The sequence below is a fragment of the Vicugna pacos genome, chromosome 7 (genome assembly GCF_048564905.1).
Source record: "Vicugna pacos chromosome 7, VicPac4, whole genome shotgun sequence".
NCBI lineage: Eukaryota > Metazoa > Chordata > Mammalia > Artiodactyla > Camelidae > Vicugna > Vicugna pacos.
This window is the reverse complement of record NC_132993.1, coordinates 62,294,860-62,311,759: the sequence shown is the minus strand read 5'-3', so window position 1 is coordinate 62,311,759 and position 16,900 is coordinate 62,294,860.

Here is a 16,900-nt window from a genome sequence, read left to right as displayed (position 1 = left end):
TACCAGACACCACCTGACCCAAGTCCTTATCAGCTCTCTCCTGAATTATAGGAGTGGCTCCCCTCTCAAAACAGGAGCCAGAGTGATCCCGTTCAAATGTAAATAACATACCAATATTCTGTTCAATCCCTCCAAGGGCTTTTCCTTTGACTTGGAGTGAAAGCCAAGCTTCTTATTATGAACTGCAAAATGTCACGTGCCCTGGCACATCACCCCTCTGATATTACATCTTTTTTGGGGGGGTAATTAGGTTTATTTATCTATTTCTAGAGGAGGTACTGGGGATTGAACCCAGGACCTTGTGTATGCTAAGCATGCGCTCTACCACTACAGCTATACCCTCCCTCTGATACTACATCTTACGTTTACTTTCTCTCTCTAAATCTGGTGCAGATCCCTGACTTCCCTGTTGCTCCTTATAGGTGGCACCTGTTCTGCTACCAGCACCACACCTGTTTCTTCTCCTTGGAATGTCCTTGGACACCTGCACAGCTCACTCCCTCCCTTCAGGCCTTTTACCAAATGTCACTTTCTCACAAGGCACTGCTTGGTCAGCTTACTGAAAACTATCCCATCTCCCAACATTTGCTATCCCTCTTCTGGCTTTTAAAAAATATAGATATTTAACTAGAGTTAGGACTTATCCCAATCAAGTATTCCATATATTTTTAACCTATTCACCTTGTTTGTTTTCTGTCCCACTCATTATTCTGTGTGTTTCATGAGAATAAGAATTTTTCTGTGTTTTGCTCACTATTTTACAGTGCCTGGTGCACAGTAGTTTAACAAAAATTTGTTGAATGAATAACATATTTTCTTAAAGGAGTTAAAAATAATGAATTTTTGAAAACCCTTGAGTTAGCAATATCTGTGGGTCAAGAGATTTTGGTCATTTCACCCAGGTAACTATTTTACTTGGCTTGGATCCCAGTCTGAAATCTGGGGAACTCTCTTTACTGTGCTGCCTATTAGGCCAGAACTCACTCTAGCTTCAATCATCTGGTCACAAAAGATGAAAAAAAGTTTTATCAAAAGGAAAATAAAATTAATATATTTTCTCCTCCAGACCTTCTAGGTACCCCAGTTTATAATACCCCATATCAATTTCCTGCTGTGTCACTCCCAGTCCCCAAAGGAGGCCATTTCTCATACCAGGTTTTCCCCAGAATGGGTCCTTTTACTTCAAGTCCTCACCTCAATGCAGGTTAGAGCTTCGGCACCTCCGTTGTTTTCATCTGCCGCCACTCTGGGAAGCTGATCTCCAGGTGAGGGGCTTGCCCTTTTCTACAGACACATTCTGTTCAGGTCTGGTGCAATACCTTCTCTTAGCCAGTAACTTTCAGTAATCTAACCATCTATTCTCTCTCTGGGTATCCTAAAGATTGAGAAGACAGACTCCAGATTTTCTCTTTTGGTTTAGCCAGTGATAACAAAATTTCAATAGGGCCCAGCATTCTGGAAATGAAGCAGCACATCAAGATACTAATATATATAAAATAGACAAACAAGTTCCTACTGTATAGCACAGGAAACTAAACTCAATATCTTGTAGTACCTCATGGTGAAAAAGAATATGAAAACAAATATGTATGTATATGTATGACTGAAGGATTATGCTGTACACCAGAAATTGACACAACATTGTAAACTGACTATATACTTCAATAAAAAATATATATATATATATATATATATATATATATACAGAAAAAAAGAATTTCCCTCTGCAGTCCATCCCTTGTTCTTAAGATTTTTTGGCCTTGATACAGCCAGTGACTCACCGTGTACGGTGTTTAATGTAGGGGATGCTGCAAAGGGAATTTTGTGATAGCTTTCTCTTCCTTTTATTCAGAGTCTGCCAATAGATACTAGGGAGATAGAAATACTCTTCTCAAGTAAGGCCACTCACATTTATCCCTTAAATATGGAGTCTTTTCTCCATAATGGTGTTAAGTGGAAGCATCAACAATACCCAGTCTCAATATAATACACTAAACTCTTTAATAATGTCCTTGGACTGATTTATAAAGTCAAATTTTCTCAACTCCCCTCCCCCTACATGATAGCCATCGTGAACATACAATGACCTGAACCTATTATACTCAGTAATGCTTTTAAATTAGTTACTACTTTATCAATTTGAATTGAAAATTAATTCTGCATATATACTGTTGGGGCTAAACAAAGATCGAAATGACTGGTGTGGACAAGTTTTGAGAATGCCTTGATGTAACTCTTGGCTTCCTAAGGGGCCCTTGTTTTCCTGTTTTTAAATAATGGTGACGACAAATCTTATTAATAGTAACGTTAATTATTAGCAAAGGAGCTACAGGATGCCATTCTCGAGTGACTACTCCAGTTTTCTCTCTTGAGGTATTAAACAAGTACCAATCAGCAGAGGTCTTAGGGACAATTTCTGGTGTCCACCCACCCCCATCTCAGAGTGGGGGTCCTCAGTCCTCAGTAGCACTGCAGATAGCCATACCTTAATTGTTCAGTTCTATAGGGCTCTTAGAGCTGATAGTGGGGGTGAGACAATTCAGAATCTTGGCTCTTACCCAGGAAGGCTATACACACACTCCTATGATGATCTGATAACTGAAACCACACACAAGCCAAGGTAAGTTTTGTTTTTCTCAGGGTAAGTTTTTGTTTTTTTTCGGTTTTTTTGGTTTGTTTGTTTTTATGAGGGGGACGTAATTAGGTTTATTGATTTATTTATATTTGGAGGAGGTACTGGGGATTGAACCTAGGACGTGTGCATGCTAAGCATGTGTTCTAACAGTTTAGCTATACCCTCCCCTCTGAGGGTATGTTTTCATTGTAATTTTTAAACCAGATTGTTGTATGAAATGGATGTGAAATAAACACTTAGAAAAAGAGTTAGCCTCTGGAGGATGTTATCTTTGACTAAATGTAAAACTTCTAATAACATCTCAAGTGAAGGAAGACCAAATTTTGCATAATCGCACATGACCACAGGTTCCTTTGCAATCTTTCATACTTAATTTCCTGAGCTTCTTTGCATTGTTTCTTTGTCATTTTTCTCACTGCCCTGCACGACCAGAAACACTCTCACCACCTTAAGTATACTTATCGGTCTGTTTCTTTTTAGAAGAGCATTTACAAAGTTGACCTCAGTTAAATGTACTGATATGTATTTAATCCACTGATATTTCTAGTTTCACTATTTTTATAAGTAATGGTTTATGTACAAACATATGTTTTATTATAAAAAGAAGTACAGCTGGAGTTTATGAAAATAGCTTTCTCCTCATAAGAATAAAAAATAAAAGTGTAATGATTCAGAAACTTACCAGAATTTTTCTGAAAACTTCCTCTTTTTATATCAAAAACTCGAAACAGCTGATTTTAACCTTTGCTTTCTTATTCCTCTTCTAATGGGTAGAAGACATATGATTGTAAGAATCCTTTTTAAAAACTAAGCTTTTAAGCTGGGACGTTTTTTGGTCTTCTAATGCCCTGCCCTGTGTAGAAATAGAATGAGGAAGTAGAAATGCAGATAGTTTCAGTTTTGCTTCAGAAGGTGTTTATTTGCGTTTGTAAAATATTAAACATATTTATAAAATGCTTGTAAAACATTAAAAGATTAACATCACAAAAAATTACCAATAAAGTTGAACCATTGCTAAGAAACTGTTCACCAGAGTTTAGAGTCATAAAAGTTAAGAAATTGAGGCCAAAAAAAAACCTACAGAAAAACATTAAAATCTCAGTGTGATCCAAGTGCCTGCTATGTGCTGAATTGTGATGTATTTCAAGTTAACTTTTGCATTAAGTGTGAGGTTTAGGTTTAAGTCCATTAATATCATTATATATGCAAAGAAAATTAGGTGTCTGTGGTGGGACAGTGCGGAAGTCAAGGTGGCCCAGAGTAGGAAGTCAGGGTGCAGGAAGGTGGCCCTTAAGAGGCGTGACCTGGAGTAGGGGGTCAGAATCTGGACAGTGTGAAGAGAGTATCCACCTGCAGGGGTGACCCACCCTGAAGGAGATGAGGAGGGCATACAGGGGCAGCCCTGTGTGGGATGTCAGAGCCCAAGCACAGTGAGCAAAGGGTCTAAATGGAGGGCTGGCCTGCTGGGGGATATCAGAGTCCAAGCAGAGTTAAGAAAGTGTCCTTCTGGAAAAGTAGCCTGAAATGAAGTGTCAAATCAAAGACTGCACTGAACAAAGTTAAACAGGCAAGGAAGAATTTATTCAAGAATTTATTCCTTAGTTTGCAAATATTTTTCTCTGTGATTAGGCCACACAGGTTTGCTAGTTGACATGCATTTAAGTTTCCACCCTTCCACAGGTAGTGGGAGACAGGGGTGCTATCTTTGATGTTCACATTTCAAAGACATGGTTAACTGGTGCTTGAGAAAGGTAATACTGGGTTAGAAAACTGGAAACAGGCTGGGAGAAGATTTGTTTACATTTTAAAGGGACAGAGAAAGAATTTGCAATTACAAATTATCTAAAGTAAATGCTCCAGCAAAAGGGAGGCCTTTAGTCAGGAGCCTGTAATCAAGAAGAAGCTTGTCCAAAGTTTAGTCAATCTTAAGGAATCATTAAAGGCTATTTTGGTTAAGAGTTAGAGCTGAGTTTGGAGAGGGCACCTGTGCTGTGCAGGGGATGGCAGCATTGAGATAGAAGATTGATTAAACAGAAGGATTGCTCAAATAAGAAAATGTACAAGGAAATGAAAGCCAGATTTCTCACTGTTGAAGTGGGTTACAGATATGAAAAGAGAGTAACTTGTGATGTAGAACTACAACTGGAGATACCTGTGTGAACTCTTGGTTTTCAATATATTTAGATACATAAATAAATATGGCTGTAAATGTATTGTCTAGGATTGTTCACTGAGAGGGAGGACAGACACTTCAGCGGCAATGAACACATGTAGCACACATACCTTGGCTTCTAAATGCCATTTTTCTCTATAAAGAACTAGAGCACCTTGGAAAGATGGCTGGTTCCAGGGATGGGACAGGGAAAGTATAAGATAAGTTTGGAGCATCTTTTGTCCAGAAAGCAAAGAAGAGATAAAAAAGATAAGAACAACAATCAAAAGGTTCCTACTAGTCAAATCTAGGACAACTGAAGCATCAAAATAAACAGTGTAGTAACAGATTATCCACTAAAAAACCAAATAATTCACTGAATGAAATGGAAAACCATAAATCCATACAGATATAAAGAAGGAAATGATGAATAAATGGAAAGTTTGGTGAGAAACAGTATATTTACAAAGTTTCAAATTACCTCCCCACAAAGTACTAAGGACAAGGGGGAAAGACCAACTTTACAGTAGTGAAGCTTGGCCTGTACATACTGAAGAGTGTGAGACGCAGAGAGTTTCTCATTAAGTATCTTTTCACACACAGTTCAGATCAGTGATTATAACCTAGAGGTCTCACCTCTTTTCCCCTCTTTGTGAAGAGAATGAGAACAGTTGCTGAAGAGGCAAGTGAAAAAGAAAGGCACTTTAAAGGTGATCTACTTCCCTGAAGAAAAGAAATGTACATACACCTGAAAGACAATAACTATGGGATCTATCTCAGGGTACATGGGGACTTGTGGTCTCTCTTGGAATCAATGTTTCTGAGCTTAACATGATTAAGAGAATGATGCTAATGTTATCCCTTCCACATGGTGTGCATTACAAAGCATGCTCCCCGATACAGGACCAAATAAAATAAGATTACTTAAGCCTTTTTACATTAAATTAAATTGCAGATGACTCAATGACTTAAACATAATAAATAAATTCATTAATACACTCCCAGAAAACATGATGAAGTTTTAAAAATTTCAAAGTGGGGAGGGCATAATATAGGTATACAGAGAAAAAGCTAATACATTCGAATTGCATAAACATGTAAATCACTTTGCAAAATATATCATAAAATAAACCAAAAGAGCACCAATCAACCAGGAAAACTATAACACCTGTAGTACCTGTAAAGACCTAGTTTTCTAATTTATAAATAATCTGCACAAATAAGTAAGGAAAAAACCAAGACCTCAATAAAAAAAAAAATGAGCAAAGGATAGGAAGAGGATTTTCAAGAAAAAAAAAATAAACATAGTATTTTCAACCTCACTCATAATCAAGTGTATTAAAACAAAACACGATAACATACCATTTTTTCTCATATCCTGTTACTAGAATGAAAAAATTTAATAATACCTGGTGTTAGGGAAGGTATAGGGATACAAGAGAACTCATATACTCTAGATAGAAATGTAAATGAGAATAATCTTGAGAGAAATTCGGCAACATGTGTCAAAACTATACACATTCAAAGCCAAAAAAACTCTTGAAGAAAAAAAGGAGAATTTGAAGGTAGGCAAAGATTCCTTATGCAGAATATGAAAAGTGCTAACAATAAAGGGAAAACTGATAAATTGGACTATATATGTGTGTGTATATTAAGGATCAAACAGCTGGAACTCTCACACAGTTATTGTGGGAGTATAACTGTATACATCCACTTTGGAAAACTATTTGGCTTTGTCTACTCAAGCTGAACATTCTAGGTATATCCAGGGAAGAAGAATGCATGTGTCCATGAAAAGACATGTTCAAGAATGCTCACAGCAGCTTTATTCACACTTGTCCACTATGTGGATAATATCATGGCCATTGGACTCAGTGTACAGAAAATACTCTGGATTCCTTAGTAAGTCATACACATGCCAGAGGGTGAAGATACACCATGCAAGTTCAGGGATCTGTCACATCGATGAAGTTCTCATGGATCTCATGGTCTATGGAGTCTAGAGGAAGAAAGAGCTCTGTAGAAGAGCTGAACAATGGTGCAAAGTGCTCCTCTCTCCAGTCCATGTGGCTCAGCAGATCCCATGATGCTAGAGGTGTCCGCTGTGGATAAAAATGCTCCAAAGACCTACTATGAGAGGCACATTGAGATTCTCCAGGATTTTTGTAATGGCAGGACATCTGTGGCAGAGAAATACTTGATGTTTGAAAAAAAAAAAAACCCTAGTAGGGACAAAGCAACATCAAGTGATTTTATGACTAGAGTTTCACAACACAAGCTATATATATAATCAGATCCAGAGAGTCATGAGGTCAATGGGACTCTATTTTCCAATAAGATCACATTCCTAAATACTAGGAATTACTAGGGGTTAGGACTTCAACATATGAATAAGGGCCCAATTCAACCTATAATGCAGACTAACAAAGGGAGAAAAAAGCATAAATTGATATTAGAAATGAAAAAGAGGGCATCACTACTTATCCCATTGACATTAGAAAAGATAAAAGAGAAATACCATAAACAACTCTATAATCACAAATTTGGTATCTTTGATGAAGTGGACCAATTCCTTGCAATACACAATTTATTAAAGCTTGCACAAGGAGAAATAGATATGAAGAAGCCTATATTTTTAAGATATCAAATCAAGAATTTCTTTTCCAAAAAAAAGAAAGTGCATGCCTAGATGGTTTCACTGGTGATTTCTATCAGACATTGGAAAAAGGAACAATACTAGTTGTAGATAATCTTTCCCGGAGAATAGAAGCTGAGGGAACATATCCTAATTCATTTTATGAGGCTTGCAATACCCCAGTACCAAAACCAGACCAAGACATCTTAAGAAAGGAAAAGTTATAGACCAATACCTTTCATGAACACAGATGCAAAAATCCTCAAAAAGGCATTAACAAATAAATTCCAATACTGTTTAAAAAAAATTGTACATCGCAGCCAAGTAAGATTATTTCAGTTAGGGAAGGCTCTTTCAACATTTGAAAATTAATTAATATAATCCACCATTTCAATGGATTAGAGAGAAAAATTGAACGATCATGTCAACTGATAGAGTAAAGGCATCTGGCAAAATCCAACACCTATTCATAATTAAAACTCTCAGCAAACTAGGGGTAGTGGAGAAATTTCTCTGCTTGATGAAGAACATCTGCAAAACACCTACAGCTAACATATATTTAATAGTGAGAAAAGGAATGCTTTTCCCCTAAGATCAAGAACAAGGCAAAGTTGTTCTCTCACCAGTCCTATCCAACAGTGTATGAAAGTTCTAGCTAGTGAATTTAGACAAAAACAAACAAACAAACAAACAAACAAATAAAGGTATACAAAGTGGGTAAAAAGAAATAAAGCTATTAAGACTACTAAAACTCATACAACATTATTACAGTACTGCAGAGAAAAGATAACAGTTACCTGGATTAATATGGTGGTGGAGACGGAGAGAAGACGGATTTAAGAGGTAGGAAGTAGAAGCGACAGGGCTTGGAAATGGATTAAACCTGGAAGGTGAAGGAGAGGGAAACATTGAGGATGACTTTAGCATTTGGCTTGTAAAACAAGATTGGTGATGGGGCCATTTATAGAACTGAAAGAGGGCACTGAAAGAATAAATTTGGAAGGAAAAATCTTGAGTTAGGTTTTGGTTAAATAGACATTGAGACAATTTAGAGATCTCTAAGAAGTGAAGAAATATATATTTCTTACATATATTCCTGGAGCTTAGAGGAAAATACTGGGCTAGAAAATTAGAAGTTTGTGAATCATTTGCTTATAGATGGTAATTAGAATCACGGCTAAAAAGAATTGCCTAGGAAGAGATTAAGGAGTTAAGGAGGGGGGCAAAGATTGAACTCTGATATTTAGTGGCCAAAGCAAGGAGGATGAGGAGCAAAAGAACCAGAGAAGTGTCTAGAGAAGGGCAGGAGATGTATGTCAGGAAGGAGGCATTGGTCAAGAGTGTAGACTACTGCTGAGACACTACACTGAATACTGAAAAAATTCCGTGAATTTAGTAACACGGAGATCATTACTGATTTTACTGAGCTGTTTTAATGGAGTGATGAGGGTACATACCAGGCTGGAGTGAGTTCAGACTGAGCAGGAGGTATGAAAATTGTGATAACAAATATAGAAGTTAAGAAACTTGACTGTAAAGTGAGAGATGGAGATAGGACTATAGTTTGCAAGAAGTGAGGAGGTAGAGGATGTGGGTTTGAGTGAGGAAATTTTTTTTTTTGAGTAATAGATACGAGTATATTTTATAGCTGGTGGAATACATTCCATTGACAGAAAAGATCGAGTAAATTGAAGAGAAGAAAAGAATAATGGATGGTGTAAAGTTCCTGAGTCGGTAACAGGGGTAGATGCCAAAGGAAAGGTAAAGAGATCAGGTCCTTCTGTGATAATTAGTGAAATGCAGACCAGGATGGAAGCACAGGGGAGATGTGTATGTTTTATTTTAGAAAGATGAAGGAGTTTCCTTCTGGAGACTTCTGTTTCCTCTGCAAAGTAGGGACTTTATCTCATTTATCTTGACTGGTATTCATGCAAATACAACAATCTCAGCATAGTTATAAATTTTATCTTCTAGGCAAATAGCTGTTTAGTTTTGTGAGTTATGGATTTTATTTTTGGTGTGCTATTGCACACTGCAGTTATATTATCTCTTTAGGGTTTTGACTGTTTCTGAAAGACCTGAAATCTTTCTATGAGGATAAAAATTGTAATAATTACAACTAAAGGTGATTTTCTTTTTTTGACATTTTAAAAATGGCTGCATCATATTCCATCCCATAGGTGTGTTATGATCATTTGGACATTGAGTTATTTTAAATAATACTCTAATAAATATTCTTTTTTTAATTGATTCTTTATATATATGTATTTTCTAATTAATTAATTTTTTTTTGGTGGGGAAGGCGGTTAGGTTTTACTCATTTATTTATTTTTAGAGGAGGTACTGGGTATTGAACCCAGGACCTTGTGCATGCACTCTACCACTTGAGCTATCCCCTCCTCCTACTCTAATAAATATTCTTATGCACGTGTCTTTATCTCTCATCACTTTATAAACATGGATTACTGGGTTAAAGAGTTTAAACATTTTAAAATCTCCTAATGCAGATTGTCAAATTGCTCCTGAAAGATATTCCTTTCATTCAGCTAAACACAAAAGGCAACATATAATAGAGTGATAAATATGCTAATTTAAAAACAGATTACTGTTCACAATACCTAGATTTCATTCTTTAACACTTTCTAATTTGGAACAATAGGTGGCACTAAAGGATCAACGAATGGAACCACTTCCAGCATCCTAGGTTGGAAGAGATTTTGAATGGACATCTCAATCACAGTCTTTTATAGCAGACAAGTTATAAACAATTCTAGAAAAATAATCCTATCTTAACATTATCTGTAAAGCAACTTGGTCCAGCATTCTAATCTTATACTTTACTATTAACTGTCTTATTTGAGACTGTGTAACAATGCAAGCCTATACCAATTGTCTTACGCAGAACCTTTCATTCTTCTGCTTCTATAATGTCTGTTTTTTCAAGAAAAAAACATATAGTCATGAGCCAGAAAGGCAAAGAACTCTGGCATGATCTGATCATAAGGATTAGCACTGTAACATTCTGGGTAAGAGTTTAAAGTGACATACTTAATTTGCCAAGTTGTATGGTGACCTTCTAAATTTGCAGTGTGAAAACTGTGTTTTAAAAATATATATATATATATATATATATATATGCCAAACAGACGTGTCCTGGTGGTAGAGATGGTTTTGCATACCCCCACTGTCCACTGTTTACACTGTTAGTGGGAGTTGCTCGGTTATTCTTGCCGTTCATGTGACTTCTTCCCCAGCACTTCTAGATGTCAATGGGCCAGTGACTGAGAAGCATACAGGCTTGTAGAGGGCCTGCTTTTTTTAGAAGATGGAATGGCTCCTGCTGGTCTGGGTAAAACAGACATTAAATACTGCTTGCCTTGACTTAACTTGAAATGAAAATCTGGGAGTTGACTTTCCCTCTGCAACTTTCTTCAGCAGTGGCAATAGAGAATGTTTTCATTGCCCCTAATTTATAGTTGGGAGATAGGAAGGGGAGAGAAGGGATGGGAAACATACATGTTAATGCCTTTAAGACATTGCAAAATGCTAACCCTTACACCTTGTCACTCACAATAGAAATGCATTAGATGCTGAGGACATGAGAATTGAGTCTACTCATTAAAACTAGCTTATACTAGTTTAAACAAGTACCTACTGCTTCAGAGAACTTTCAGAGCCACATAAAACACACACACACACACACACACACACACACACACACACCTCCTTCATCTGGACTTTCTTGTTTCTATATAAAGAAAGGTTTCACTAACAACATTCTGGGAGCAGCTTGGTATTAGAGATATGAGTCGAAATTCTGGGTACCCAATTCTAGAAATGTCAGGAACATTACCTTATCTTTATCTCTCTGCAGATAAAGAAGTTTGGAAACGGAAACATTGCCTGAATATATACAAATATGTGTATAGATGTTTCTGTATATAAATAAATATAATTATATGTACATATGTTTACATATTATATACATACATATTGACAGATGCATACTTCTTTTGATTATAAATGGTTGATTCTGCTTTTTAAAAATTCCCCATTTTTCTAGTTTTTATCTGTAAAGTAGAAGCCACCTGAACACTGAACAAATTAAATAGTTGATGTTATACAGCTATTTAAGTCAAGTTAAATTGGCTTAGAGGCATTAGCTGGGGACATTGTAAGTAAACACATGGCCTCATGAAGCCTCCTGTGTAATTTCACAAAGCAATCTTCACTGAACTGGGCCAGGAGGTAGCTGGGAGCAACACAGACATTTACTTAATGATGTTGGGGGGGTGACCAGACTTCTCTGAAGCTGTTTCCTCATCTATAAAGTAGGGGTAGTGCTTCATGTAGTTATTCTGAGAGGTAAGGGAGAATATATTTTAAGCACCCAGCAGAGGTTGGTATATTGCACAATACACTGAACAATAAATTGATTAAGTGAATCCATGAGAGGCCTCTGCCTCGGGTTACTTTTGTGTTCCGATGCAATGTGTTTCAATTCAATTTCAACTCAATTCAATTCAGTTCGATGACATAGACTTTTAGCCATAAGAAGCAACACCCTAAATATATTATATCTTTCACTAACCTTTCTGACGCACCTGGAAGTTGTCATAGTAACCGATAGCTCTGTCTGCTCTTGGTGATAAGGCTCCTTTACTCCAGGTTTCACCCTTCCTTCTTCGACAGTTCAGCTGGAGAAATAGGCAGGCCATTAAAGTCAAATCTCTACACACTTTCGTGAAGAAAGAAAATTCTGGGTTTCAGCAATAGAATTTTGATTTAAACATCTCTGTTGCCAGCCCCTGAATCTTGATGTCCTTCCATCTTGGCCGCAGTGCTTAGGTGGCCAGCACCCACAGTCCAGAATCCTCTATTTGGGGAGCATTGGGCCATGCTCACAGCCACTCCTCAGTACAGAATATCACCTGTTCACATTCTCTGACTTTTACCTTTCAGGGACCTGGCTTAGGGGGAGGGACAAAGAAAATGAAAGGCAGAAAGATATAAAATCCAAGGAGAAATGAAATCAGAACAAAAGAAGGAAAACTAGGAGAAAAGGAATAAGAAAAATGAAAAGAAAGAAAAAGAGTGTAAATTAAAAAGACAGAACAATATTGAACAAATGGAATTTCAGTCAGATATGTGATTAAAATGTAAGGTTCTCTTATGTAAATTTTTTTTTATTTTAGTATTGTAAACATATATATCAAGCAGTACAAATTTCTGTGAAGTAAAAAGTAAAAAATGTAAGCCCTTCTACCCACTATTCTTTTCTTCAGGGGTTGCTACCATTGCCATTATAGTATTTCTTACTGAATATTTTCTTTATATAAAAATTTTCTGTCCACATAAGGAATCATATCATAAAACTGATCTGTGACATACTGTTTTTCAGCCAGTAATATATGCAGGATTTACCTCCACATTATTATATTTAGATCTCTCTCTTACTTTTTAATAGCTATAGAGTGCCTGAGCCCGATGTAACCAGTATTTCTTGTTGGTTAGTGTTTAGGCTGGTTCCTTCTTCCCTTCCTTTAACTAGATAACTTGAAAAAAATTCAAAAATAACAACTGGAAAAACTGTGAACATTTCACTGACATAAAACCACACTGTGTGAGTAATTACTTATCGGTGCTTACACTAAGCAGTGCTGCATAAAAGTGATAAAGGTACAAGTGAGATGCATGTGGGTTCTCAAATGAAAAAACAAACCCTTTATGACTAATTCCTGGTTCAGTTATTTTAGCAAAGGCAGAAGCTTGGTTAAAAAATTTTGACCTTACAATATGTTTGCTAAGAAGATATAGATATTTTTTGTAAATTAATAAAATAAGATGCCATGGAATATAAAGAAATTAAAGACCTCTCTCTCTCTCTCATATTGCAGATTAAACAACTGGGACTGGGCAAAAAACCCCAGTGTTTGGTTTTGTATGGACATACACACTAGTATTTTGCTAAATATTTCTACACTTATAACCTAGTAACTGAATGTTATTTTATTTATTTACAATTATTTCAAGAGCTTCCCCAGGATAGTGGAGTAGAAAGACCCTAAATCACCTCATATCACAGATACACCAAAATTACAACTAGAGAGCAACTATCTATAAGGACTGGCAGAAACTATTTTCCACAACTAAACAACTGAAGACACAAAGAAGGAGTCACAAAAAGAGGAGTAGGAGGGGCAGAGATGGGGTATAGTTAGGACTCATATCCCCAGGTAGGTGACCTCCAGTGGGATGAGTATCACAATCACAAAGTTCCTCCCCAAGGAGTGAGGGGGCCATGCCCCACACTGGGCTTCCCAATCCAGGAGTCCTGAACTGGGAAGATGAGCCCCCAGAACATCTGGTTTTGAAAATTAGCGGGGCTAACGTTCAGGAGAGCTGGAGGGCTATAGGAAACAAAGATACCATTTTTAAAGGCCATGCACAAAATCTCACGTGCTCTGAGTCCCAGCACACAGCAGCAGTCTGAAAGGAACCTGGGTCAGATCCACTTGCTGATCTTTGAGAACCTCCCAGGGAGCAGGAGGTAAGTGGGACTCCCATGAGGGACAGAAGCACTGGTGGCAGCCACTTTCTGGAGCTTGTTTTACTGTGATGATACTTGCAATGGCAAGCACCATTTCGGAATCTTCCCTCTGTCCTATAGGCACCAAGATCTTGCCCCACCCACCAGCAGCCCAGCTGCACAGCAAACTCACAGGAAGCCTACCTTGCCCTCCAGTGGGCCCACAGCCACTACACAAGGCAGGGCCTCACAGACAACTGGGCCAGGGACGAGCCCTGCTTACCAGTGTGCCCAGAGTAGTTGTCCCTACCACACAGAAGAGCCACGCAGCCCACATAGGGGCACCCCTAGTGCATATAGCTCTGGTGACCAGAGGGGAGCCTGCTGCTGAGCCCCAAAGGATGTCTCCTACAGAAGACCACCTCTCCAAGATTAGGAAATGTAACTGGACTATTTAATACACACAAATAGACACAGAGACTTAGGCAAAGTGAGGAGACAAATGAATATGTTCCAAACAAAGAAACAAGATAAAAACCCAGAAGAATAATTGAGAGAAGTGGAGATTAGCAAACTATCTGATAAAGAGTTCAAGGTAATGATGATAAAGAAGCTAGATGGAGGAGAATGGATGAACACTCTGAGTAGTCTGACAAAGAGTTAGAAAATATGAAGAAAATCTAAACAGACCTGAAGAATACAATAATCAAAACAACAACAACAAAAAACTAGAAGGAATCAACTGTAGATTATATGATACAGGGAAATGAATCAATGAACTAGAAGACTGATAGCGGAAATCACCCAAGTTGAACAGAAAAAAGAAAAAAGAATTTTAAAAAATGAGGACAGTTTAAAAGACCTCTAGAACAATATCAAGAGTACTAATACTAGTGTTACAGGAGTCCCAGAAGGAGAAGAGACAGGAAAGTGGGCAGAAAACTTATTTGAAGCGATAATAGCTGAAAACTTCCTTAACTTGGGAAAATAAATGGATGTCCCAGTTCAGGAAGCAAGGAAAAATAGCTCCCAAAGTCATCAATTGTCCTGAGAGTCAATTTCAAAGGATTGGAAGATTATTGGAAACAGTAATTTATCTGCCTCCTATCCATGGTGTCTTCTTTAAATATACAAAGTGCAGGTAATCCAATTTATTACAATTCAAAAACCATTTATTGTCTGTGCTCTAAACAGTGTATGGGATGGGATGGATGTCACCATATGGGACACTCAGAAGATTTGGCTATCGTGGGGGTACAGTCTCTGAAGTCCCCACTTCCTGGAATAACTGGTTTTTGTAGATTTAAGGAACTGACTTCTCTTAAGCTTCAGAAAACCTCTGTCATAAATCTAAAGTGGAATTCTCCTGCAGGGAAGACCAATCTGCCAGTTTATGGCCTGTTGTGTGGTGAGCAATAGAGCTGTCATCTTCCCTGGGAGCATATTCAAATGAGAACGTTTTCAAACAGAAACAAAAACAGATAAATACAGTCAGCTCTCCATATCTGCAGGGTTTGCATCCATGGATTCAACCAGCAGTAGACCGAAAATACTAAAAAAAAATTCCGGAAATTTCCCCAAAGCAAAACTTGAATTTGCTGTTCAGGCAACTATTTACATAGCACTAACATTGTATTTGCAACAATTTACATAGCATTTATGTTTTGTTAGGTATTATGAGTAATCAAAAGATGATTTAAAGTATATGGGAGGATTGTGTAGATTATATGCAAATACTACACATTTTGTATAAGGGACTTGAGCATCCACAGATTTTGTATCCATTGGGGATCCTGGAATTTATCTTCTTTGGACATTGAGGGACGACTGTAAATTGCTTTCTAGGGACCCAATGGTATACGCAACTAATGAAGCTCCCAAGGTAAGGCTTACTGGAGAAATACTGGTGTGCACGCCACTCCCAGAGGCCATGTCCTGAGAAATCACGCGGTGCGTTGGAGTAGATCCTGGACTTGGAGACAGGTCAGGTTTCAAGATCAGCTCTGACACTCACTGGTTTGGTGACTTTAGGAAAGTCTTTTAACTTCCTGAATGTTTGTTCCTTCATCTGTAAAGCAGGTAAGCTTGTTCTAGTCCACAAGTTTCTTGTGAAGATCAATGAACGTAATGGATGGAAAAGTATTTGTAAATTTCACAGTTAACATGGTAATTCCAATAAAGAGTGTATCTGGGAGATGAGAAGGCAGGAGAGTGTGTTAAATCCAAGTGCTGGGTCTGATTTCTGTGTCGGCTTATGTGAAAGAAATTGCTTTCTTCCTCACGAAACTAAAACATACACATTCAAGTATATTTGAACATGAACTTTAGAGGAATATATAAGAATCACATAGGATTTCACAGGGATGCATAGAAGTAGAAGCATACAAAAGCAGAAAATTAAAACTTTCTAAAAATAAATCTTTAAGAACATACGGTAAAATAGCTACTTATATGCCATGTACTGCATTATCACTCAATTTTACTAAACAGAACCTTATAAGGTGCACAATCTTGTAGAACTGAGGGATCACATGAACCTTCTTGGAGTGTGTATGTGTGCAGTTTATTTTAAGTGAAATTGTCTTATTAAATGGAAGTGCACAAATGTTAGAAAAACAAGGAAAAGTATCTTATTCATAAGTATTTTAATTTTTTGCTTAAAAGTCTATCAGTAGGATATACTCTTTAAAAATAATAAGCAAGAGGAATGATTCTATTCCAAGTTAGAAGAAGTAACAAAGTTAAAAAATTTTAACAACAGCTAAGATTATGTTTAGTAATGAGGAAAGAACTTGAGGCTGGTTTTTAAAGATTAATTTGTTAATTAGGTGAACATCTGGGTATGGTTCATCCCTTCCCTTGGAAACTGTGATTAATTTATGAGATTTTCATCCCCATTTACTAAAAAAGCAGTGAGTCATCCAGTGTTACACACCAGTGACAGCAAAA